Here is a 27,182-nt window from a genome sequence, read left to right as displayed (position 1 = left end):
ATACTGGCCCAATCCGCGGTGGAGGTGAAGCAGGCGCTAAGCACTCAAGCAGAGTGTGGGACCGGGCTAGTTGGTATTCTATTGCTGAAGTGACTAGCGCAAGAGTAGCCATGGGGCACAAATGCGAAACAATCTGCGTGACTTCACGGGTGTATTAGGTCGCGAGCTCCATAATAATCAATCTCTGCTTCCCTGAATTTTCCCTGATAGAAAATTGTAGCAACACATTAACGTTAATTAGTTAAACAATATTTCTAATGCCGGTTACAGTAAATGAAGTAATTACAGAATTTTTATCACTCAATAATAGTAAAGCTACAGATGCGTCAGGTTTCCAGATACAGCCCATAAAATTTACTATTGACATTCTTGTACCTTGCCTTGCCCATATCTTCAACTTATCTTTAGTTTCCGGCGTTTTCTCGCGTTTTATGCAAAGGACAAAAGTTATAGTAATATATAAAAAAGGGAACAAAAATGTAGTGGGAAACTATCGCCCGATATCCATCTTACCTGTGTTTTCTAAAGGCCTCGAAAAAGTTGTTCTTAAACGGCTATCTTGTTTTAGTGAAAGATACAACATTATCACTACAGCTCAATATGGCTTTCGTAAAAACAGATCTACTGAGTTAGCTCTCCTTGCTCAAAAAGAATTCATACTAAAAAATTTTGAATAAAAAAACATGGTACTAGGATTATTTCTAGATTTTTCAAAGGCGTTCGACCTTGTTAATCACTCTGTGCTGCTTAAAAAATTGGATCATTACGGTATTAGAGGCATAGCCCATATGCTGATTGCCTCATACTTGCGACATAGGTCTCAGTTTGTTAGTATTGCCGGTGAATGCTCCCAGTTGAAAGCGGTAGCTTCCGGCGTTCCGCAAGGGAGCATTTTGGGTCCGTTTCTTTTTGTTCTTTATGTCAATGATATTGTCCACATCGACAGCACTGCTAAGTACATAATTTACGCAGATGACACCAGCTTGTTTTTTTCGGGTACTTCAACTGCTGATCTCGCAAATCGAGCTAATAAAACCTTAAAAGAAATAAATACTTGGGCGGCTGATAATCACTTAAGAATTAACGTTAGCAAAACTGCAGCAGTCATGTTTCACCCACGTCACAAACACTTTGAACCTCCTCTAATTGAATTAAACAATACCAGAATAGAATTTGTGCAGTCTGTGAAAACTCTGGGCGTTTACTTTGCAGCAGATATGTCGTGGAATGATCATATTAATTACGTAGTTCAGAAACTTTCCAGAACAGTTGGTATCATGCGCCGCAATTGCTTTAATTTTCCTACATCAGTTAACTTGTTACTTTACCACTCTTTGTTCTCTTCCATAGCCAACTACGGATGTATGGTGTGGGCAACAACAACAGCTGGAAACAAACTCACTGTCTTACAAAAACGTATTATACGCATTGCATGTAAAGTGCCGTATTTCTTCCACACTGCTGGCCTTTTCCATCAACACAACATTATACAGATGAAGTCCATGTATAACTACAGACTGTGCTGTAAATATAAACTCGCCATGATGAAAAATGATGACTCCTTGCTTAGACTTGCTGGGTTAGAGCAGAGCAGAACTGTGTATGATACCCGCACAACAGAACCTTGGAATGTTAAGAAATGCCGCACAAACTATGGCAAACAAATGTTGCAGCATACCTTACCGACACTTCTGAACCATTTGTACTGCTACGAGAATATTGATTTATCTAATATTTCTCTGAAAGAATTGCCCCAAATGTTCGTGTAGTTTTGTACTGTACAAGTACAATGTACTGCGTACTGAAAGTGTATGTCTCATTCTCTGTACCGAACGTACGTGTTTTTTTTTGCTTTTTTGTTTTTCTCCTCACGTTTCGTCTGTTGTTGTACTCCGCCGCCGTCAATGCTGCACTGTAAGAGGAAGCCAGGACCTCTCAAGCTGTCTATACAGCTTTTTCCCTGGCTGTCCTCGCAACACCAGTTGCGGAAATAAACCTTCAAACCTTCAACCTTCAACCTTCAATATACGAGGTTTAAGAGGCACTTGACCGCTGGTTTAATATGCAAATTGCTGCAGCTCTGCATATAAACTTGAAAAATCATCTGCAGGTAATGAAGGGCACCAGCAAAAAATCATGTTCATTCCTTTTGGCATGTTTCCTGGCTATCATAGGACCTCAACTTCAATTTCTTTATTTATTTCGAAGCTGGGTGGGTTCAGCACACGACAGCAGAACTTTTGATAACAGTAATGCAAGAGCTCGTTTGGAAGAAGGAACTGTACCTGGCGTACCCCTTGGAGACATGGGGTATGCTTGCCGACAGTACCTTATGACGCCACTAAATAAATCCTGGAGGAACAAACGGCCCAAAGTGCAGGTGTGTATGATTGGTCAGAATTATATAAAGCAATACACAAAAATATGTAACACGATTTTATTTAGGTACAAGTCCCAAATACAGACGAGGAACACCGTCGAAAAGGCTTTCGGAATTTGTAAACGATTCCCATGTCTTGATATGAAACTACAGATACGAACAAAAACATCTGTCATTATCGTCATGGCGTGTGCAGCTTTTCACAGCTCTGGCCAGAACCGACCCAGTGATGAACTGCCTCCTGACACATGCAACCTTCAGCAAGCCTCCCCAGCTTCACAAGCTCAAGGACCACAGCCCGTTGACTCGGCTTGTGGCTTCGGAACCCGAGCACGTATTATTCAGCAATATTTTTGCTAAAATAATGCAGAGAAAAAAACAGTGCATGTTCAGAATAAAAGTGTTTGTCCCATTTTAATTAGCATTCTTTTTTCACAGCAGCTACTTTCAGCTGGATGAGCTCGACCTTGACTTTCTTGCTTGCACATTCTAGCTCGTCTATTTGTTTTGACTACTTCATATGAAGCGCATGCTCAGCTCTCATGCGCTTCGTCTTCAGCAGGTGATCCCTCTTTTTTCGCTTGTCTTCTTCAACACCTTGAAGTTGGTCATAAACTCTGATTCAACAGCTGCACTCTTAGTTGTATGAATTCTGCGTTGCACACAATTCGAGCCTCGCGGGGTAGCCTGTGATGGGGCAGCCGGTAATGGGGAAGCCAGTTGCGGGACAGCCGGTTGCGGGTCAGCCGGTTTTTCTGCTCGCACTTCCACCTCAACTGTAGCGGCGCCGTTTTGTTTGTACTGGTTGAACACCGGATGGTTGCTGTCATCATTAGACCGCCCGGGAAATCCCACCGATTGATGCTATCTGCGAAAACATTTGCAACTGTTAGCTTTGAACACAACTCATGATCACAATATGCAGGAAGATTGACTTTGTGTGAGCACAAATTTTGCTTCCACTTATCCGAGCGAGCAACTACAAGCACTTGCGACTCTGTACCTTGTCAAGTACACGAAACCGCAAACTGTGCTGAATGAGTCAAAATGTATGTGCTGTAATGTGGAGGTATTAACGTTACAGCCTATATATTTCATCTTGCCTCTTCTCCTTTTCATAAAAAGCCAACAAACAATGACACCAAGAACAACATAGGGGAAATTACTTGTGCTTAATAAATGAACTAAAGAAACGATAAATTAATGGAAATTAAAGTGGATGAAAAAAGAACCTGCCGCAGGTGGGAACTGAACCCACAACCTGCGCATTTCGCGTGCGATGCTCCACCAATTGACCTACCGCGGCGTCTTTTTCCTATCCACTTTCTTGGGTATTTATGTGTCCTAGTAGAACCCTGGGAGTGTTAGCCAGAACCACCACTCAGAGACCTTGGCGGCGGACGTGGAACGTCCTTTTTGCCTCAGGCGTCACGAGAACGTCCAGGGTTCTACTAGGACACGTAAATACCCAAGAAAGTGGATGGGAAAACGACGCCGCGGTAGCTCAATTGGTAGAGCATCGCACGCGAAATGCGAAGGTTGTGGGTTCGGTTCCCACCTGCGGCAAGTTGTTTTTTTATGCACTTTAATTTTCATTAATTTATCCTTTCTTTATTTCATTTATTAAGCACAAGTAATTTCCCCTATGTTTTCCTTGGTATCAGTGTTTGTTGGCTTCTTACGATATGACATAAAAATCGGGCCCCTCGGTTAACACCCTTTCTTCTCATTTTTTGCTTATCCTTTTGTATTTTTACTCATACAATGGTAATCCAGTGGAAGCGGTTCACTAGCTACCCCTTTTGAAATCCTAAAGCACAAAGCAGGAGTTGGGACATATCGCTAGGGATTCTTTAAGCTGGCTCTTTTGCTAGCTACCTGATAGGCAAGGTTGGCTGGTGCCATTGAAACTGCTTTGAACAGGGCGCTATTGCCAATAACAGTGCAACGATTTATCGATTCGAGCACAGTGCCCCAATGAATGAAGCGTCGCAACAAGTCACAGCCTTGTTTTTCACGGCGACTACTAGTGGAGGGCTTATATGCATTGCAAGTACTAATTTTGCGATTTTCACAGTGCACTAATGAACAGAAGCTACCAAGAGGGAGTAATCATTGTCAACACATGAAATGTTCGGAAAGCACGCATACAAGTGGTATGAGCCACTTCTTCGACTAAATGCGAACAGTAAACCTGCACATTTATTTTATCTACTACAAACACATTGCGATTAAAGCATGTGTGATATCTTCAGCACGAATATGCTGATTGATCCCACCATGAGCACAAAGGAAAAAGTTACGTCACTCGAGCAGCAAAATACTAGCGAAATTGAGAACGCTACGCCGTTGTTCAAGCCCATGAAGCGCAGAATCAAGACGTCACGAAATCAAAACGTCAACACTCACACACTATCATCATCATCATCATCATCATCATCATCATCATTAGCCTGGTCACGCTCACTGCCGGGCAAAGGCCTCTCCCATACTTCTCCAACAAGCCCGGTCATGTACTAATTGTGGCCATGTTGTCCCTGCAAACTTCTTAATGTCATCCGCCCACCTAACTTTCTGCCGCCTCCTGCTACGCTTCCCCTCCGTTTAAATCCAGTTCGTAACCCTTAATGACCACCGGTTATCTTCCCTCCTCCTTACATCTACTGCCCATGCCCATTTCTTTTTCTTGATTTCAACTAAGACGTCATTTAACCGCGTTTGTTCTCTCACCCAATCTGCTCTTTTCTTATCCCTTAACGTTACACCCATCATTCTTCTTTCCATAGCTCGTTGCGTTGTCCTCAATTTAAGCAGAACCCTTTTCGTAAGCCTCCAGGTTTATGCCCCATACGTGAGTACTGTAATACACTTTTCTCTTGAGGGATAGTGGCAACCTGCTGTTCATGATTTGAGAGTGCCTGCCAAACGCACCCCAGCCCATTCTTATTCTTCTGATTATTTCAGTCTCAGGATCGGGATTCGTTATCACTACCTACCCTAAGTAGATGTATTCCCTTACCACTTCCAGTGCCTCGCTACCTATCGTAAGATGCTGTTCTCTTCGGAGACTGTTAAACATTACTTTAGTTTTCTGCAGATTAATTTTTAGACCCACCCTTCTGCTTTTCCTCTCCAGGTCAGTGAGCATGCATTGCAATTGGTCTCCTGAGTTACTAAGCAAGGCAATATCATCAGCGAATCGCAAGTTACTAAGCTATTCTCCATCAACTTTTATCCCCAATTCTTCCCACTCCAGGTCGCTGAATACCTCCTGTAAACACGCTGTGAATAGCATTGGAGAGATCTTATCTCCCTGATTGACGCCTTTCTTTATTGGGATTTTGTTGCTTTCTTTATGGAGTACTACGGTGGCTGTGGAGCCGCTGTAGATATCTTTCAGGATTTTTGCATATGGCTCGTCTACACCCTGATTCCGTAATGCACACACACTATAACCAGCTCAGAATACGCACAAAGCCACCTTGTACTTTTTCAACCTTACAAAAGTCAAGTGTTTGTTGCCGTCGAGATTAATTTCGATGCTCTGGTGGTCTGTGCAGAGAGAAGCTGAGTCTGCGAGCTACGCGTAAAGCTGGTACTTTTAAACAAAGAGAGCGTTCGAATGAGACAATAAAGGCGAGGTTCATTACCCTCCTAACGTTTCATTCAACAGATGTCTTCCTGCAATCCGCAACAGCTCTACCATGTTTATGCCTCCTGCAAGTAACAGTACTTAATTGCACCTTAGCAGTACCTAACTACATTTAGAGAAAAAAATTCTTTGATGGACTGCGCCCCTCAGTCCAAGGGCTATGTAAGCAACCAGGATTACTTGGTCGTGACTTCCGTGAGCCACTCGGTTGTAGAGGGTAGGACTGCTGCACAGTTGTTTACGGTAGCATGGATGAACAGGTATTTGTGGGTGTTGGCTTAGTGAATGTACTGGGGGTCCATCTGCTGTGGTACGGGTGTTATTGTGAGTAGTGCTCGGGAATTTTCGCCGAGCAGCTTGTATCAGGTGGCGGGTTGTCTTTGAGTTTAAAACCCCGCGTTTGCAAGATTCTTCTGGCTAATGTGGTATGGTTCAGTCTAATTTGCTTCATGTGTTTGTGTAAGCAGATAGCATTTTCTAGGATTTCATGGTTACTTGCCTCGTTTAACAGGTCCGTACTCCTGTTGGTCGGCACTAAGACTGCAAGTTTGGAGGTTTCGCGCATGAGAGTTTCGAGCTTGTTGTGCTGCGCCTTTGTGAAGTTAATGTATGGCGCATGATAGCAAAGGCAAGACAAGGGTAAGGCATCACGCAGCCGTAGCATGTCTGTTTCCCGAAGCCGTTGGTGGCGATTGCAAATACGCCACATCATATTCCAAGACTTGTTCACCCTGCTTAAGGAAATGATGGACAGTGGGCGCACGCACTCCATCTTTCTGAATGCATAGGTGTAGTAATTTCCTATTATGTCTTTAAAGAATGTATTGTCCGTTGTTGTGTAGGGCAATGGGTGGGGGTCTCCTGCGCGTGGTGTGCACAACAACCAGCAGCACCTCTGACTTTTTCCAGAGAGCACTCCTCGCAGTTCCCCCCTTGAGCTGCATCTAGTGCGCCTTGCAGATGTCCTGTATTTTCTCAGGAGATGCTTTGTTGATCCATGTGGTTATGTCTTAGGCGTACAGTGTGTAACGTATGTCTGGTATGGGGAGTAGAGCTCCGAGTAAGTCACACATTGCTAAGTTGAACAGTGTTGTGGAGAGCACTACCTGAACCTTGTGGTATGCCCTAGCGCGGGTGTGGGTGGGGGTGAGATGTCCTACTACCAATTTTGAGGGTGTACGTACGGCGTTACAGGAAGTCCTGAATATAGTCGTATATCTTGGTGCCCCAGTTGGTGGAAGAGAGCATGGCATCCTGGGCCACGTTTTCGGGGGCTTTCTTCAAATCAATGGCTAACATTGCTTTAGGATGGGAGTTGCTACGATATTTCATGATATCTTTATGCATGTGCAGGTGACCTTATCAAGCTGTTAAGGGTTTACAGAGTTTTCTCTTTGGATGAGAGATTTTGGTACGAACCCTTTGCTCATCTATGCTCGCGCAGCACATTACGATCAACGCCTTTCTCCGAAAAAGCTGCCCTCGCAATACACATACCATTGGACTGTTCAAGCGACTCCACTTGCATTTGCTGGAGCAACGAGACGACACTCGAGGTGCATTGTGATCAAGGGTTAACTACATTGCGACCATGGTCACTGTCGAACGTTATAATGCGTTATAAGTGCTTTAAGTAGCCTAAGGATGTGAATCGCAATAAACACGCAAGTAAGCTGGATGACCAGCTTGCCTGGGAGGGGCCCTCATTCCAGGGCACCAAAGGCCTTAGCTGCCTGTCCGGCTCGCCACACCAGCTGCTACTGGTCTTGCGGGCCCGACATGGACAGTACAACCGCCTATTTTTGAGCGTTAGGGTTCCTGATTGCGGGGGAGGGGGATGTTCTAGTATGGGAACATTGCCACTTAATGCCGTAATGGGAAGTGCAGTGGCCACCATGATGAGATTTACACGAATAAAGGGTGCTGTACATGGCATGAATGAGGCTTAGGTGTGGACATTTGCCTGAAGGTGGTGCCATGCCATAACTTCTCTCGAGAGCGGTGAGCCCGAGGCTGTGTATACGCGCCCACTGAGATTGTAGTGTTGCGAAAAGATGCACTGTAGGCGTACCGCTTGTGCCAGTAGAGTTTATTGACCTTGTTGTGGGCCTAAGGTGCTATCTGATTTCCGTGAAGGTACTCGTGTCCTGGTGTGCGTACGATGTCTACATTCAGTAATGTCTTCGCGTGTTGTACTTTTGCAAAGACGGTAACGGAGATGCGTCCTTTGGAGTATTTCCTGTAGAATACTTCAGAATCGTTGAGGATTGTGGCATGTTCAAGACTTGCGCTAGAGCAAATAACCAGGGCAATGGCCATTTCTTCGGCATTGAGGATGCTGGTCGCGCAAGCCGCAGCCGACACCATCTGCTGCAGCTCCGTGTCTACCACGCAGTCTGTTGAGGCAGACATATATGGGCAGGGTACAGCAGCTGTATAGGACGTTGTCGGCAGAGTGCCATTACATTTCTGCAGACTTTAGGCCCGCCCTTGGTGGTGAAAATATGGATGTTCTAAATGGGTGCTCTGGGAGGTAGGAGTAAATCGGACATGTTCTAGGACGTGAGGCGCCAGGGTGTGGGTCGGTTCGTGTTCCCGTCAGCGTCTTTGGGCATCGCAAGCGTTGGAGAATTCGTCTTATTGTGGCGTGAAGGGCTAGGCGCTGTCTTTGATTGGTCAGATATGCTCCATATATATATAGTGTAGTGTCTTGAATGCTGATAGCCTCCAGTCGAAAGTTAGCCGTGCTTGGCGGTAGTTGAATGGTCCGTTTATACACCTTAAGAAGAGCGGTGTCATGTTTATCGAGTTCTCGCGAGATGAGAGGTATGTATAAGGTCACACAGGCCCCACAGGCCACACAGCTGATACCGAGAGCTTGGATGAGTGTTATTATATCTGCTTTGTTTAGGTTGTGAGGGCAAGATACGGCACGGCCGATCACCGCAGTATTTGCGAAAGAGTCGGTTTAAGGAATAGCATAGTGTGGGTACCACCTCTCTTTTTCCTTCGTTGAAGGCTGATCCGTCATTTCAGGAAGAATGAAATGGGTGGGTGTTCGTGTTCTTTCGTTTGCCTTTATGTATAAAAACATAGGGTCCACATTCTTAGAAGAATTGGAGGTCACTCTCAATGACGTCTTGTTGAACAACCTCTACAGCCTGTTGGAGGGCGTCCTGTTGTTCTCCAACAGAACCCTGTGTAGCCCAAACGGTGACATCATGGGCGTAGAGTTTGTGCCGTAAGCCAGTGATTGTGTGGAATTGGTCGGGAAGCCCCGTCTTTACTCTGTTGAACAATGTTGGTGTAAGACTTGCTCCTTGGGGTGCTCCTTTGGCGTGGAGAGTGTTGGGGTTTGAACACAGTCAATGCAAATAGTAACTATGCGATATGTCTGTAAAGCAGACAGATGCCACACGTGCTTGGTCAGAATGGTGTGGGGCATATTTTTGCATAACTTTCTGAAGACTTTCACAAATGTATGCAAAGAAAGTGCGGAACTTCAATTAGAAGCCCAATTACAGCTGCTCAAAGAGAACATCGTTTTCACAGAAGAGCTGACTCACCCATGCCACCAAGCTGGCCCCAGAATTTCAGAAGAGACGACAGCTCGTTTTCTGATGAGGGGCTCAAAGCAAAAACTCTTGGTCCGATTGATCTGCAACCTCCGCTGCAATCCGCAAGTCCGCTGCAGAATTTTTTCCGAAAGTTACGACCATTAAAATGGCCATGAAAATGTGCACTGGGAATACAACCGCCAACTGCTTAAGCCGCTGTTGAAAGACCAAGCACTAGCAAGTGACGACGTCTTCCAGCCGCTTTAACGTGTAACGTCAGCCTTTCCAGTGCACTCAGCCAACTCGATCGTCGACCCTATATAGAACCAACGATTCCGTGGTTTGTATTTGCCCGTCATCAAACCAGTAAACTATGCATAATCTCAAGACGTTTTCTAAAAATAACCCTGTATAGACACACTAATACTTCGCGTGCTAACTATTTATTTTTATCACCTTCAGCTTTTTTTTTCTAATCGCTCAGCTCCTCCCTCCCATCCAGAATGTCCAAACGGACGTCCGTCTGGTTAAACTCCCTGCATTTTCTTGTTTGTTTCACGCTCTCTCTCCGATCACCTCCTAGACACCGTAAAGGTAATTGGACGTAACCAACGGCCAAAATGCTTCCGGCGTCACAGCCTCAAAAGGTGTCGAGCCCGGCATCATTTGTTATAATTCCTGCAAACTGCCTCAACTTCAGCCGAAAGCAATGAGCTAAAGCGCCGATGAGGTATTTCGACATGTTGGTCCACGGGAATATGAGGTAGTTACCGACGTCGTCACGGAATCACAGTGACGCTGTGAGCTATTCACCTGAAGTTGATCAAGTAGAGTGCCTGAAGCTGCCTTACCGGTGCGCACAATCTCTGGTAATTTATGTCTGTGCTGGCCTGTTATTTTTCCTTTAATACCGTGTGCTTCCGTTTTTGACTTTTATGTTCTGTATGCGACATCGACATATGCGACAACGAAAACTTCCGGCCGACACTGACGGAGACACAACCAGGCTCCCAGAAGAGACATTTACCCAGGTGCTGATCGCGATCATGATTTATGTCCAGATCAAGTTAAAGAAGAAGACAACACCGAGACCCTTCCATCTCCCACTGCCCCTCCCCTAAGGCCCTGCAACCTCGGAATCTCGAACACAGGTTGGGGGACTACCAAAAATTCGTCAAACCAAGGCTAAGCTGGGCAATGGTGGTAACGCCGGCAGCTACCATAACGGATAACCCAGAATATCAAAAGATCATAGCCAGAAGAAACTCCTGAGAGCCTGCAACAAATCAAACGAAAGTTTGTGTCCATAAAACTAAATTTTGCTAGTTCCCAAAGCACCGACATCAGGGGCAACGACATCAACGGCACCGGCATCAAAAGCTGAGACTACGTTAGAAAACGTGCTGGCGCAAATCTCGCAACAAATACAAAGTATGCAGAATTTCTAACAGAAATTATACCTAGAATTTCAAAACCTTAAAAGCTATGTAAGCGAATCAATCTTAAGCTTCAAACAAAGCGTACGTACACGTACGGTTGGAAGCCCGGGCGCTCCATCTGATAGACGGCAGCGTCAACTGAACACAACAGAAAGCGAGGACAATGGCGAGTAGCCCAACATGCATAGCAGACCTTCAACACTTTCACAACACTTTCACTTTCAATAAGCAAACGGCGGCCATGCAGCAGTTTATAAACGCGGCTTCAACCAAATCGGTCATCATATGTTTACAAGAAATCGGTACCAGACCAGTTAACGTACGCGTATACTAGGCAGTTTTAGCCCCCATTAAACGCGGGGGCAACACTGGTGGTCAGGCACGTCCCACAGAGTACCCACTACGCACAAGGCTGTGTATTTGCAGCGCCAAATTATAAAAATGCATGCCAACAAACGAGGTATGGCCACAATCATCACAGTAAACATATATAACCCCCCAAAAGAGAGAGCAGTGGACTTCGCAAATATCTTCGCAGAAAAGATATCCTCACTAGAACCGAAAGACCGATTAGTCTCATAAGGTGACTTCCACCTGGGACTATAAACGGGATGCTCCCAAAGGAGCGCTACTATTAAACGTTACCGAAAGACACGATTTGCAGATAGAAAGGTTTCTAGCAACTCCAAGACGCATAGGATACAGCGCCCGCGTGGACACTTTGCCCGATTAGACATGTACCCTCAATTAAGACAATGTGATCTGGCAAAAAGTCGACGTAACCCTAGGGAGTGGCGACTACGTTATCAGCCTATCAATGAACTCCCCAAAAATCAGACGCACGATCGGGAAAGTAACAATGCCAGTTTCGACGGTATACCTAAATATTCCCTTCAACAACCGTCTCGATAACGCGGAATACTGGCTTGCTCACATCCGGGACGCCCATGGCAGCATTTCTAAGCAAATCGCCCTAACCATAGAAAACTTCATAATTGACGACCATGTCCTGCCCCTATGGGATTGCAGGAGGGAGTTCACCAGACAGTGAAAAAAGCAGATAGTGAATGGAAAGCTTATAATCAAAATAACTAAAATAACTCAAAAGAAGGACAACTATGCTAGGAAATTGGAAGCCGAAAACTTCGGTTTTACGACTCCATTAGGGGCACACTAACGACAGCCAAAACACGGGCAATACTGCAAAGCCTCCTGAAGCCGGAAAGTACAAAAATTGTCACCAACAGGACCCTAATTTCACTTGCCGCAGAGTTCAAGGCTCGAAGGCCTCATAGACATGCTTCGGGAGAAGTACACAGGCTCGGAAGCCATTGTTCCAGTCATGCGGAAGTACAATGGAGCCGCAAATGGGACGCTAGACGTACTGATCTCAAAGGCTGAATTTATCGCAGCGGCCCAATCCACGCGACTGTACACCGTCTCCGGTCCAGACAAAGTAACTTACGCAACGCTACAAAAGCTTCGCGTCGAGCATCTCGAAAAGCTCACAGACTACTTCAACCGGCAGGTTTGGGACGCGGGAACGCTACCAACGCACTGAAAGAAAGGGTCTATAGTTCTTATACTAAAGGCCGGGAAAAGCCGCAGCCTGCAAAACCTGCGGCCCATATCTGTCACTTCGAGACTAGGAAAACTATTTGAAAAAGTCTTACTGACTAGATCAACTAACTACCTAGAAGAAAACGACCACCTATCTGACAGCATGTGTGGTTTTAGACAAGCATTTATCCACGAAAGGCATACTCCTAAGACTGCATGACGAGGTGATCAAAATCCCAACAGGAGCAGAACACGTAGTAGTGGCACTAGATTTGATAAGTGCCTTCGAATCTATGACACATGACTTAATTATGCAATAACTAAGTAGTACGGCGTGCGAAGAACAAATCGACAACTGCATTCGCTCCTTCCTGACAGGTCGAAAAGTTACAATAAGACTAGGAGAAGTTCCATCTATAACTCTCGAGATTCCCTATGGTGCAAGCTCACAGGTATCAATACTGTTCCTTGGACAGCCTAGCTAAAAAACTGGAAGAAATACCGGACCTAAAATTCTCACTATGCGCAGGTGACATCACGCTTTGGGTAGCTGAGAGATCCCTGGGGCACAAGGAAAGCATGCTGCAAGAGGCAATACAAACAGTAGACTATCTTGCAGTAGAAGGCTGTATAGCTTGCGCACTGCATCCTCTGCCATGAATTCATAAGAATTCGTGGCAGAGGATGCAGGAAACCAAAACTCTCGCTCGGGCTCGACGGACAAGATCTCAAAAAGCACAAACAATACACATTTTGGGCATTCGGCTTCGAAGTAGCATACGCGCAGACAAAACAATAAGAACTCTCCGAACTGCAGTTAAGCAACTCTCTAGAATTATAGGAAGATGGCTGAAGCATCGTAGTGGCTTTAGCGGGACCGAAACTTTGAGACTTGTTCATGCCTTCGTCATCAAGTGCAATAGATACAGCCTCGCTTAACAGTAGTTGTGTGAATTGGAATTGGAGCAGATAGACGCCCTTATATGAACGACCTACAAAGCTGTGATCAGACACCCTATAAGCACTTCTATGGCAAAACTAAGTGCAGTGGGGGTGTGGAACAGCTTCGAAGAACTGAAGGCAAACAGAGCACTTAAACTAATCCTCATCCAGGATAAAGCTGCTAGAAACATTTAACAACCACGTACGACCTCACTGCTGCGACGAAGACGTAGCTCTGTGTTGAAAGATACGTGAAAACCTAATCATGGCCCCGATTCCCCAAAACGTGAGCTTTTTCACCACAGAGGCCGGCGCTAGGCTCGGGCACACCGACTTAAAAAAAGATTTGGAAATGGATGCAGCTCATGGGCCATGTGGCCACATAATAGTGGCCGCAAACCCAACGGACCGATCGAAAGTCCAAATTAGCGCCACAACCAGGCTCAACTACGCAGGCATGGGGGAGAGAGCCGCCGTCGCAATGGCAATTAAGGCCAAAGACGCAGCCGGTAAGCTATCTGTGCTCCTCACCGACCAGAGAACGTAGACAACGTAGAAAATAGCGTTATCTTAAGCAGGAACCCTCACTGATTTTCAAATATCTTGGGAGTTGAATAACAACAATTTACCTGATCCTTTATCTGAGTGGCTGACGTCAGAAACTTTTTTTCATTTACTTACACTTCAGGTCCCTTCCCAGGCCATACCATTGGGGGAGTACAAAATCATAATTAGAGATCGAACGACTGTACCCCGAGAGGAATATAATATAACATTAGTTTGATACATAGTGCATAAGAACATACAAAAATACTTTATTACACAACAATATACAATATGAAAGAGCACGTAAAAACGCTAACAGAAAATATTTTTTAAGATCAACACAAGTTAGGCAAGGGCAAAGGTACGCACACACATTGACATGACATGACAAGAACTTTATTTGAGTCCTGAGGGACTGACCCCTCGGGGAGCCAAAACCGAAAGCTCCCGAAGATCAAGTCGGTGGCTCCGCCCACGATGGAACCGGGAGATCAAGTCCCGCCGCAATGTCGTGGGCCCTCTGTACAGCCTGGAGTTGAATGTGGAGATTGCTGCTCTTGAGAGATTTCTGCCATTGTTCTTTTGTGATGGGTTGAGATGCGTTAAGGGCTGGGCACAGCCAGAGCATGTGATCAAAGGAGCATGAGTCATGACCACATTTGGGGCACGACTGTGAGTGTTCAGGATCTAGTTAAGGGACCGAGGAGTGGGATACAAACGGGTTTGCAGGAGTCTTAGTGTAGTGTAGGAGCCTGAGGTTTGTTCAATTTGGGGTGAGGGGGTGGAAATGTCCTCCTGCCTAGTCGATAATGGGAAACAATTTCGTGGAATGTACATAATGGATCTTTGTGGATGTTGACCTCGTTCTAAGCCTGGCTACACGCGACAGCGCGGTGCGTGAAATCGCGCGCTCTCCGGTGGGCCTCCTCGTTAGGAGTACATCCAAGATCAAAGATAAAACACGAAACATATTGAAATAACAAAAAAGAAGAAAAGCGAAGGCCTGAGAACTCATGACAGCATGAATAACAAAAGGGCCTTTTTCTTTCTTTTTTTACAATATATGTTTCTTCGAAGCATCTTGAAGTGCAACACTAAAGGAGTAATAGTGTGTACTTTCCGCAATAAACCCTGGCCGTCAACGCCATTCGCTGGCTGCTAAATCAAGAAATGCGAACTGTACGAGATTAGTACGCACAGAAAGCTTTTAATTTTTGTTGCCATGATTAATTCCCGTAAATGCGCGTTTTAAGGATTAATTTGATCAGGTGTCTCCTTAATTGGGTTATTAATGATTCTGTGGTAAAATTCGACATAGGTTCTTGCATTTATTGAGGCTGTGCAATAATATCAGTAGTATTGAATAAAAATTTTTTATTCATATTCTTGACGATATGAGCACGTTATCTTTGCAAAATTGGCTTCAGATAATAAAGAAGAGTTAGGCATTCTGTGGAACCCCTGTACGGTACACCAATATTGTGGAATATGTATTGAAGATCAGTAGCAAAATATCTTGCTTTTATAGTTCACAGATTATGCAATGTAGAATTGACACTGCAGCAATATATTGCCACGGGTGTTCATGATTTGTAATACGCTGGCGATTCGATGGTCCTTGCATGTATGGTGATGGCGATGGGGTAGCTAGCACTGGCGGGCACGTGCTAGCCCTACCACTGATGCAGCGTTTTGAACTTGCCATGTAAAAGGGGTATACATCGTTCATCGACAATCTTCGGCCAAAAGTTCGCGAATTTTCTCGTTTTTCTGAGGGGCAGGGGCACTCATAATATCACGAATGTGCCTGGCCATTGCACGTCTTTCATGGTGTCTCGACCTTTGCAGAAATGCTTGTACCACTCGTCCACATATTTTTCATAAATCAATTTCCATGTACGTGGCTTAGCATGACCTTACAGTCATTTGGCCTCCCTTAAAACACAATTTCACTCTTTGTCGCTGCACTGCTTCACCCATAAAAGCGTCGTTGCACTACACATTACATCACGTCTTGTCAACTGTACTTTAGGACAACGGTAGATCTTCATCGGTACGACTTCGTGAACGACTGAGTGAGCCCGGGCTTCGTTGACCTCATCGATAGCCAGTATTACCAGCTACACCGCACGCCAGCAATTCTTTCATGGTGTTTATTAATCACAGGTTGTGGTTTATTCCAGTAGTATATTTAGTGAAGGTGCGGTGTAGGCTGGCTACAACACCTGGAACTGGGTCTCTGGAGCGGACGGCAGGTTATTTGCACCATGATGACCGAGGAAGCGACGCAGTGTGTGCAGGATCCATTGGCGGTCATAATCATGCACCATTGTGCGAAAGTGGCGATCGCAGACCGAGCATCTCCGCTCAAACTCTGCGTCCAGAAACATTATGTTCAATTTGGAATTGAACAGAATGCAAAAAGAAGCGCAAAAGGATGCCGGCATCTAGAAAGTTAACTTTCTGAACAGGAAGCCTTACCACAAAATCCGACGCAAGACTCAAGCAGTACGCTTACGCTATGTGCTCACGACCAGGTAGCAGTTCAGTCAAAAGCAGCAAATACTCCTTGTCGCAGTCCTTCCGGAGGTGGTCTGTTTAGTGTATTGAAAGCTTTATCACAAAGGCAAAGGATAAGGCTTTCTTGAGAACGCTTCATAGAAGATCACAGAAGAGCACGCCCCGGGCAAATCGCGTTCGGCAAATACAGCAGCTGGGTGTAGCGTTGATGGAAGCGATGATTTAGGATTTGCGGCAGAGTCAATGGAGACTATAAGGGCTGGCGGACGCGGCATGGTGCTGAGGCGCACAACTGTCTTAATAAACTGGTGTTTTCCTCGTACTCAAAGGCCGTGGTTCTAGTCTGCCTCAGGGCCAGCCTCAGTGAGGTTCTTACAGCGTGCTGTGGAACTCGACCAGCTCTGCCTGTTTCACTAAGATGAGTTCGAGTTGCTCGTCCAGCTCGAGTTCATATAAAGATTATTTGTTTTTTCCATATGGTGACGTGTTCGGTGACAAAATGTTCATGGATAGCATTGTGCAGTCTTTGGCTGCGAGATGCTATGCACATCTAGTGCAATTTTAATTGGGCGTCCTGTTCTGAAGGCCTATTCCTTGCTGCAAAAAAAGGGGCATTTCATCCATAAATAATTTCGAGCTAGGGCAGGTAAAACTCTATTTATTTCATGCATAAAACGAAATACGGTGTTTCACTGCGCCATTTTAAGCATGAAGTGCTTTTAGTTCCCTTTGTCGGCGAATTTCACGTGACCTTGAGTCAAAAGCCACAGCTGCTATCTGGGTGCTCAAACGAGGACATCAGGGCAAGTTGCGACAACAAAACGACGACAAACACTACTCACTCCGAAGCGAGGTACAAAAAATATTGCTTCGCAGTTCTTCCTAATGTTCGTTCACAATATCACTCAAGCTGTAACTTCTAGCAGGGTGAAGTTTTATTTTGTCATTTCCAATAGCGACGTTCAAGAGGAAGATACAGGACACCATACACTTCAATTTTTGGAAAAGGAATTTGTTAAGAATCCAATGCGCACACCGAGCTGCGTGGCACCGTGGCGCCGCATGCCTCTGGAAGTGCTGCTTTGCCTTCATGGAGGAACGAAAAAGATGGGAGACAGCATTACATCACGCAGCCAGGCTTGACTAGTGAACAATCCGTGAAGCGAACCCTTTCCTCAGTGGCAGCCCAACACGTGACCTGTTGCATCCCGATAACGGAGGAAGAATCAAGATTTGCTGAGACGTTTAGTCACGCTTCCATCAGGCGCTTTTCTTCTTCTACCTCTGCAGTGCGCTTGGTCTTCTTGGCATCTTTCGCTGCCTGTCGTCCCTTTTTCAGCCGGTTTTCGTCTTGTAGCTTGGCAGCCTCTATATAGTCACTGTTATGGGAGAGCCGGCACTCTTTTGAAGATATATAGGAGTCCCACGCTAGGGGAGAGAATAGCAACTTATTTTTCGACACGCTGAGGTTTTCGATGGCGGCTATATAGCTACCTCGCGATACATGTGGAACCGCTTTTATAAGGCGTTGATGACTTGGTCTGCGTAGGATAAATTTCTTATCTGGGAACCGGTTTGGCTGCTTCGTTACATACGCTAACGATTGCTTGTAGTGTGCTCTAGACAGTTTTTCACATGATGCTCAGTGCTTTCTTAGCTTGACGCTTCTACATACGCCCGAATTTCGATGTTGCGGATATTTTCCTGAGGACAAAGTTTAAAAATTCTAAGCTAACTACACACTTTGACAAATAACATATGCAGTCGCTCAGAGCAATTTACAGCTCTTACATTTTGCGTTTACTGGTTGCCGCTAAACCAAGTCAGTCACCAAATTAATATTTTTTTTATTGAGAATACGATGCACCAAAATTTTAAAGATTGTCGAATATATTTGCGCTTAGCAGGAAATAAAGTACTCAAAACGCCCCTGGTTGTTACACGCTTCTCTTACGAACCATGCGGAATCATTGTGTTTTTTTTTTATTTTTGGAGGTGAACGTGCGGAACTACGCTGACCTAAGGGCGTATGATTTGCCTCCTGTATGTAAATACCACGATGTAGTGTACAAACATTCCTTCTTTTATTCGTCCAAGAAATTGTGAGAGGATGCTGACCTTAAAAACTCACTTTATTCAATACACCAAGAAGGGTGCTGTGCGTACTTGTTTTAACAAGCATAACCGAGTTTGCAGCATGCTGGCCAACGTCCAGGAGCTCGATGCAAGCAATTATTGTCTATCGGCTTCTTTATATCGCAGCTGTGCATAGAAAAAAATAAGCTATTAGTTTTCTTACACACACTTGTGCTTGTGACGATATTTTCTTGTAGTCTGATGCATATTCCTGTGAAATCAGATATTACCCAGGCGAATATCCTGGATAATACTGGTTGCAGTAGGATTGCTTTTGCGGTCATCGCTAAGGTGCGCGTCAAAAATCTCACTCTACCATGAATCCACGAATATATGACAGCGCATTTTACGTACAAGATTAGCAACGTGCAAGTGTGAACCTCCTGATTCCGAGAAAATGAATCCACGTTTCACTTACATTTTCACTACTCTGAGACTCCTCAAAGACTCACTTTACTGTGCACCTAAGTAGTGCGGCAGGAGGAAAATCGACTCTTCGGAATAGCGTGGTCATGCAGCTGCTGAAGCAATCTAGTCATAAACTAAATTATAAAAAGAAGTGATATTGTGTTTCTTTTGTGATTTGAGTCAGAAAGCAGTGCCAGCGCACGTGTGTTGCACCTATTATATTTAGCAAAGTTGTCGCCGAAAATCAGGAAAAATAATATACGTACAGCTATATGCTGTTCTTCCTATTCCTCATATGAATATCTGGAAGCTAATTTAACTTTCGAAATTGCGACGAGAACAAATATTTTGTGCACCCTGCACAATTTCTATGACACAATTTTAAAATGCGCCGTTGCCCAGTAAACCGTATATTTTGAAATAACTGGTTTATAATGCGTAAGCCGCAGCTAATCACTCGTAGCATCTCTCAATGTGCTGTTTTGCACACGAAGAATGCTTAAAGTAGTGCGTACATTTGCTAGGCTGTACATCTGACTCTAACTGGTTGCCATCTGCTGTTATTTACACGACCAAGCTGCCAAATGGCAGCATCTGGCCTTTAGACCAAGCAGGTGACACGAGCCATGCTTTCGATTAGCGGAGCAGTTATTGCGCTATAAATTATTATTTCCAAGTTGTTTGAACTAACATTGGGCAAGTCCATGTATTAATACCTTCGTTATAGTTATTTTCCATTTATATATTGTTAATTTCTGAAAACATTTACCTGTGCATACGACAGAGATGTTATCTTGCTCTGTGATTGTCATCCACATGTTTGCGATGCGGTGCATAGTGCGCACGCGTTCACAATTCAATAAAATATATGGCAAGAGAGCTACTTTGTCTTCTGCCTGTACGACAGTTATTTCAGATGCACTACAAAAATAAGTTGACTCTGCATTAGGCTGGGAGATTCGCGGATGTAATTTTTCCAACACAAGTCCTTGGAGTCAGCGCCAAATACTTAAGGTAAGCAATCGCAAGGCTCACTCACTGGTATTCTAAACGGCAACAAGACTTCAGCACGCGAGCATCAAGCAACAGTCTTGTATTTACAATGCACTCGGAGTCAGCCTGCTATAAAATTAGTAATAATTGAAGAACCTAGTTTCATCGTGCCAGGACAAATTTATAAAGTACCTGTACAGAGCAAGGATTTTTTCTTAAAAATGTTCAATAAGCCGTAACAAAACTGATGCCTTACTCTTGAATTTGTAGCATACTGCTGTTACAGACGATTCCGATGCATGGCCTTTCCAACCCATAATAGTCTCCATCTTCAATCTTCGTGAAGTTAAACCAACATTCCCCTGTGAAGCGAAAGACACAGACAGGTGATGTGTGCAGTTCTATTTCTTTACTTTCGCAAATAACCTAACTGCACTACCACTAGGCCACAGTTAGCGCAGTAGTGCGCTGCGCGTCGACGACTAAGTTAATAAGGACAATTCGTTCACCTACGTTACCTATAAACAGGTAAAAATACTTTTGGCGCCTCCAATGACCGCTCCGCTGTCAGCCTGTTTGCTATCATCCCAGCTTTTCTAGGCCTTAACTAACCTCATTTTCCAAAACAAATCCCAGTTCGGAAAACGCATTAAGCCCAAAGACATACTTCTAATCTTAACCACACGTGTACGCTCTGCTCTTTATTGTTTGACAACAACGTGACATTGATACGTTGTAGCGTGACTCGTCAGGTTGTTGCGACAAATTAGGCAGTTGATTCGGACAGCTACTTTGTGCGTCCTCTTGTCATCAGGCGGTGCCTTGATAAATGTGCTAATAGTATTGGCAACACGAAAAGCCTTTGTCGTAGCGTTGTGATCTGGTGCCGGTGAAACGAGAGAGCGAGGTCTTGTTTCTCCCTGTCCCTCAAACAGGGTTAACTAAATTCTAGAGTTTTACATGCCAAACCGACAATATCAATATGAGGCAAGGCGCGATGTTCGACTCCGTAATAAGTTTGACCACCTGTGATGTTTAACGTGCACCCAATACACCGTACGCGGGCGTTTTTTGGATTTCGCCCCCATCGAAATGACGCCGCCACAGGTGGGCATTGACCGCTTGCCCTCGAACTCGAAGGTACAATGCAAGTTCCGGTCATCGAACGTGTCTGCATCCACGTTGCTCCAGCACCCGCTCCAATGGAAGCCTCCGCGACCGAAACTGCAACGACATGTTAGCCTACCTTGGCCACCACGTGGACTAAGAAGTAATTAGCTTCACGATGTATTCAATTGATGTATGGTAATGTGCGGCCAAAGGGAAACAAATGGCGAGGGCATTGGCTCACATGGTGTAATTTCGAAATGTTTCAGCTTTCGTGAAATAGGTGCCACCGCCAATTATGCGGTATTGCATGTGCTGGTCGACGAGATTTAAAAAAAATATTTGTCGGCATGAGAGCGCACCGGTGATACGAAGCCGTTCTGACTCGCCGGCGAAGGAATGACGCAGCCCCCTGATACAACGACGGTGATGCGTTTCCCTTCGAGTCTGGCGAACTTGAGCACCTCCCTCAGGCTCTGCAGTGGCTGTTTCAGGGGAGGCGGTTACATTATCAGATGCGTCGTGTCTCCGTGATAAGCTGTTACACATGTGGGGTACATATCTGATTGTGTGATACCGCTTCGTATTGAATGGGACAACTATGGAGGGACACAGTTGGAAACTTATGTTTATAACGGTATGAATATGATGCATCTGAAAGATGCTGGTGCACCTCCTCCTCTGTTAGTTCAAACAAGGTCTGGGAACAGCTGCAGCTTGGATGGGAGAAGTGAGCTGGTGGCGAAAAAGAAAGAATATTAATGACCAACCAAGGGCATTCAAGACTTGCGTAATTGGACATACGGATGCATAAGCAAAAATAATTGCTTGGAGCTTATGTGCCCTCAGTGCTTGTTCAAAGTGCTCGTGGGTTTCGAACTGAAGGTAAAACAGATAAATACATACGGGGAAAATGGGTGGCACAAACCACTAGCTCAGTGTAACTTTATTTATATTACCCTGTGTGTGCAATACCGAGAAGAATATAGAATATAAGAATATGGAAGCCATAAAAATATCCCAGGGTTGGAAAGTGTGGAGAGCAATAATCTCAGGTTTACCTCTTCTTGCAGCCAAAAAACAGACATAGGTAGGATGTTTAAATCGTAAACGCACTCGAATTATGTCCCCAATCAGAACGTTTACTAAACAGTTCTACAGGTAACATCATTAACCTCATTAGGCTTAGGATGGCCTGTCGATTTCATGATGTCCAGATGAATGCAAGATGTTACGCAGGAAATCGAAATAGAAAGAACTAGCCACAACGTCCTCACACATCAAAAACGAGGGTCTACGCTGCTACGATGAGTAAACAAATGCCTTTGCGAAAGCGACACAGGCGTCGCTGCCCGAAAGTCTTAGTGTTGCGTACACTGTTCAGTGGACTCGGACCAGCTTTTAGCAACAAGGTGCATACAGACTATCAGTGGGAACGCTAGTGCGTGTGTGCGCACTGGTCATCGTCATAGCGGTAAGAAATACTCGTTCCTGGCTGATCTGACTCACCGATTGAATTGAACAAACTTGCGCGCGGCTTCTATGATTGTTTAGAGTCAATGTAACAGGCACATCGCTCATATCTCTGGGGGCCACAGTTACGAAAACTGCGAAGTCTTTCTGCAGTGCACGACTCCTTGAATTATAAATGAAGCGGAGCAAAGCGACCATAGGCTACAACTTTCTAGTATGACAATTCCACCTCAGCCTAAGAATGTTCCACCAGTTTGCCTGAACGAAAAGTGAAGATCGCCACACATGCAATCAGCGCCTGTATTGTTACCAATCTGATGAAAGCGTTGAGATCTTACAAGCGATCCCAAGCAGAGGGGGAGTACTCGAAGCCTTTCTTTTTCGTACGGCACTTCCAACCCTTTGCAGAAAGGCACACACACAAACACGCACGCACACACACACGCAAATACATATATATATATATATATATATATATATATATATATATATATATATATATATATACACGTACAATTATTACTTATTACCACGCATTCCACCTAGCAACTCACGTGGCGTAGACAAGTCACTAAACGCTCCGACATAAATCACGTTGTTGAAATTCAGCGAATTCTCAGCTCCTGGACAAATATAAGTGGTGCAGTTCTGCGTGACCTTAGTCATACTTACCGTTGAAGGAATAGGTGACGAAGACCTGGATATAAGCATTAGTTTATTTCGTGTGATACTATCAACACGCAGGTTTTTTTTTCACATAGCTGGCTCACATTGTATTGCCAGAGCGCGGCGGCGTATAGTCCAAGTAGAGACAATTCACCCAATGAAATTGATAGTGACAGCTTACATAGTTATTAAACAAACTTCAGAAACAAATTAGTCATATAGAATGAATCCTGCCTGATTGCCTACACAGCGGTCATTTCTAACGCGACAACGTTAAGGAGCTCGTGTCGCAGAAAAGCCGGTGTCGTCGGCGTTAGTCGTAAGCGAAAAATGGCGGAAGGCAATACATAAATAAAACAACTTGCACGATGGACTGGGTGGGCATCGAACCAGGGTCTCCAGAGTGTGAGACGGAGACGCTATCACTCAGCCATGAGTTTGATAGTTCAAAGCGGGACAAAATCGCCTCTAGTGAAAGCGGTGCTGCCTTAGAAACGTGCCGTAGAACGTTATACTGCGGCGTATATCGGTAATTATGACCATGTAAATTACAGAAGTCGCAGTTTCACGAGTAGCGAAGTACGTTTCCGCTACTTTTCTTCTGCGCTTGGCGCACACGCAGAGCCATCTTGCGGCAAACACAGAAGACACCCTCTTCACAATGTACTGCGCTGCCCCGCAGATGGCTCGCCACTCGCCCGCTTCTCCGCTCGTCTCGTTTGAGCGCATTGGGGCCGTGTGTGGACCGGTGCGAGGATGCCCCAATACCCTTGAAATTAATAAGTTTTCTCGCTCTCTCCCCTTCCAACTTCCAGCGTGCGTCACTCGAACCCTCGTGTTTAGGCGACGCGGCTGCTCTTTTCGCTCACAGCGCGATTTCTAGGTGCAGCGTCTAATGCGGGACGCCTCTGGTGTGATCGCTGCGCCGTAGCGCGTCTGGTGGGAAAGCGTCCCCTGCGATGTGTGCCGTGCTGCTGGCGAGTAGTCATGCGTCTGCGTGTTGCTCCCAAGCGAGATAGAGGACGATCCCATCGAGGCGTGAGCCCCATGATCGCATACATCTTCATGGCGCGTCGCGGCCCGGCTGTCCGTGCCGATGACGACGTTTGGCTCGCGTAGCATCGTTTCTCCCTCCGAGACAACGAGTACTTTGGCTCGTTCCGCTTGCTCAGGCGCAAGTTTCGTCTTTGTGGGACTCAAGAGCATGCCGAGCGAATGAGTGGGCGGTGCGAACCGGGTGCGATAACGCTATCGCGTTCCACTCTTGAAGGCGAAGCTTAAGCGTCCTCCATGTTTTTTTACGCTGCTGATAGCTTGTCACTAGCCATGCTACGAGCTTACATCTGCATGCTAGCACAGCAGCCGGGATAGCACACATGATTTCAACCACAGTGGGCAGGTTAGCTGAGTGGACTGGTTGAATTCCTTGATGGTAATGGAGCGACTTCGCACGACGTATTTATGGCGCGTTGTCATGAAACACCGCTCAGTAACGATTCTACTTTTCTGCGGCTTCCGCAGCTCTAGCCTAGAAATCTAGGCTTAGAGACCTAGCTCCCACGTCATCAGGTTTGATTGCGCTGGGGCGTTCAGTCGTAGGCGCTCGGGCTGGTTGGTGCATTTGTAAACGTCAATGAGCATTTCATTCGTCTCTATAGACGAGACCTCCTGCAAATAAATGACAGCCGAAAAACAATGTTGTTCTGTTCAATATCTCCCTTTCCATCTTACAAAAGTCTACATGGCCGAAAACCACCGTGATGATCTAGACTCTCGATCACGAATCGCTGACTGGGAATTTGAAGGCCCTTTCTTCTGACTGAGCACGTGTGCGAGAGATTTTCAGCGACCATATCGTGGAGAAGGGCTGCAACCCATCTGCAAACAGTTTTAAACCGGAGTGCAATTTTGTAGACCGTTGTAGTTTCGTTGTGGTTCCACGGGTGCATTTTTAAGCCTTTCGCAATACTTCTGAGACATGTAAAACGCGGGACGTTCACAGTGACATGATTGTTCATTTATCAGCATTATATCTATTGTAATTTGGCTTTCTGTGGATTTGTGCGTTCGCGTACATCGAACTAGCTTTAAATTGTTTGGTTATGCAAGCTGCCACGAACGAAGAGCAGGTGCTGTCGCACTCCATGCCAAAGACAGTGACAGTGACGAGTCGGGTGCGTTTTCCTACAGGCAGGAACTTTGCTAGCTTTTGAGAAGTAATCTCTGGAAGACTAGCAAACGATGGCATACCGTTCGGATTGTGGCTGTCTACGGGATTTTCTTTCGGAGCTATTTCATCGCTTTTCCGACCGAGAACAACGCATGGATCAAACTAGATTTCGCGTTCCCAATGCTTGCGATGGATCGAAGAAAAAGCCTGGTCAGCCATTTTTACTTCATATTCACGCTGCCAGCGCTTCTAGCACAGGTATCGACGTGGTTGTCTGGCTTCCCTATTCATACAAACTATTCAAGAGTTACGTTACCTTTGGGAAACATTTCGAATCTACAATATACAAGAATATGTGACTCACCGTTTATCATATTGCATGACAAGACGGTGGCAAACAGAAATGCAACAATAATTGCAAGAAACTTTGTCATTTTCTTGAAGAGATGACGGCTGTATAGGCTGAAAAAAAAAAGAATTGTCGCATTAAAACCTGTTGAATATATGTTACAGTTACATTCCTCTTACTATGCTGTGTAAAACGAAACGTAGGTGTGCGAACACGGGGATGAGAACCTTCTTTATCAGAACGTGCAGTTTGATCAACAGATTGTACACTTGAAGAACGTCCCTAGCTAAGCAAACTTTTTCAGGGACGGGAGCTCTTACAATTTTAGGCACCAGTCGTTGTCTCCCTGAGGGTGTTAGTTTTTATATATTTAATAAAGTGTGTTGCATGCGTATTTGTTGCACAAAAATTATACACTCAGTAATCGCTATTTATTCAGCTAACGTTGTGTAGTCAGAGTGCGAGCGCAAAGCGAATGGTGGTGTGCATTCTAGAACTTCTGCGATAACCAATGGTTACGTTGGAACGTTCGATGAGTCATGTTTAAATAGCCAATGCGTCAAACCCATAGATCATCTTGCGGCGATCAACGATTGCCGCTACCGTTGTGTGAGTCTAACTTGTTTTTCTGGGCACAAATTAGCCTAATAAAGAGTTCTTTACGTGATTCTTAGTTGTGTCGTGATCTCACTTTTCACCGCCAATACAAGAAGACAATATTACAGGAAGAACAGTTCAGGTCCGCTTTTACGACTACACCCGTACGTAAGGTTACCGTTACAACGACCTTTTTTGTAATTGATTTTATCTTGTCCTTAGGTTACCGCGCCGGCCTCGTGAACGCTTAAGATGACAATCACCATGATCATATTGCTCTTGCAAGCCTGATTGTATTAAAAGGCCTTCTGACCCACACAGGTGAAATAATGAATGCCTGTCTCTTGTACGTAATAAAGCATGAAATCACTAAACAATGCCTACATTATATATTATCGATTCGTAAGTAACCATAAGCGTGCAAACCTTCTAACGTCACAGGTTGTGATATTCAATGGTTTCAAAGAAAACGTAATGCCCAAGTTTTTACCCGAAATAACGTACACTTATAAAACCGCGGTGCTATATATATATATATATATATATATCGATCTTCGATACGACTACTGGCAGATTTCACTTGATGAAATGGACTGCTAGAAGACAGCCTTCATCACGCCGGAAGACTTATATCCGTTCAAAGTCATGCCCTATGGTTTATGCAATGCTTTTGAGACATTGGAACGT

General features: G+C 45.0%; 1 long non-coding RNA gene across 2 annotated transcripts in view; it reads right to left on the bottom strand.

Moving 5' to 3' along the window:
• Positions 1-2,768: 2,768 nt before the first annotated feature.
• The window catches only part of LOC126529383 (uncharacterized), a 41,197-nt gene continuing 16,783 nt past the window's right edge, over positions 2,769-27,182 (bottom strand). The window contains exons 2-4 of one of the 2 annotated variants that reach the window (XR_008612134.2): positions 25,914-26,011; positions 20,390-20,495; positions 2,769-3,248 (exon numbers count right to left, since the gene is read on the bottom strand). This is a non-coding gene — a long non-coding RNA (uncharacterized lncRNA). Of the gene's footprint in view, positions 3,249-18,707; positions 18,859-20,389; positions 20,496-25,913; positions 26,012-27,182 lie in introns of those variants that run through there. The other variant, XR_007599222.2, reaches the window with a different exon arrangement.

The sequence above is a fragment of the Dermacentor andersoni genome, chromosome 8, assembly GCF_023375885.2.
Source record: "Dermacentor andersoni chromosome 8, qqDerAnde1_hic_scaffold, whole genome shotgun sequence".
Classification (NCBI taxonomy): domain Eukaryota; kingdom Metazoa; phylum Arthropoda; class Arachnida; order Ixodida; family Ixodidae; genus Dermacentor; species Dermacentor andersoni.
The sequence above is the reverse complement of the archived record's forward strand: the minus strand, read 5'-3'. Positions and strand labels throughout refer to the sequence as shown.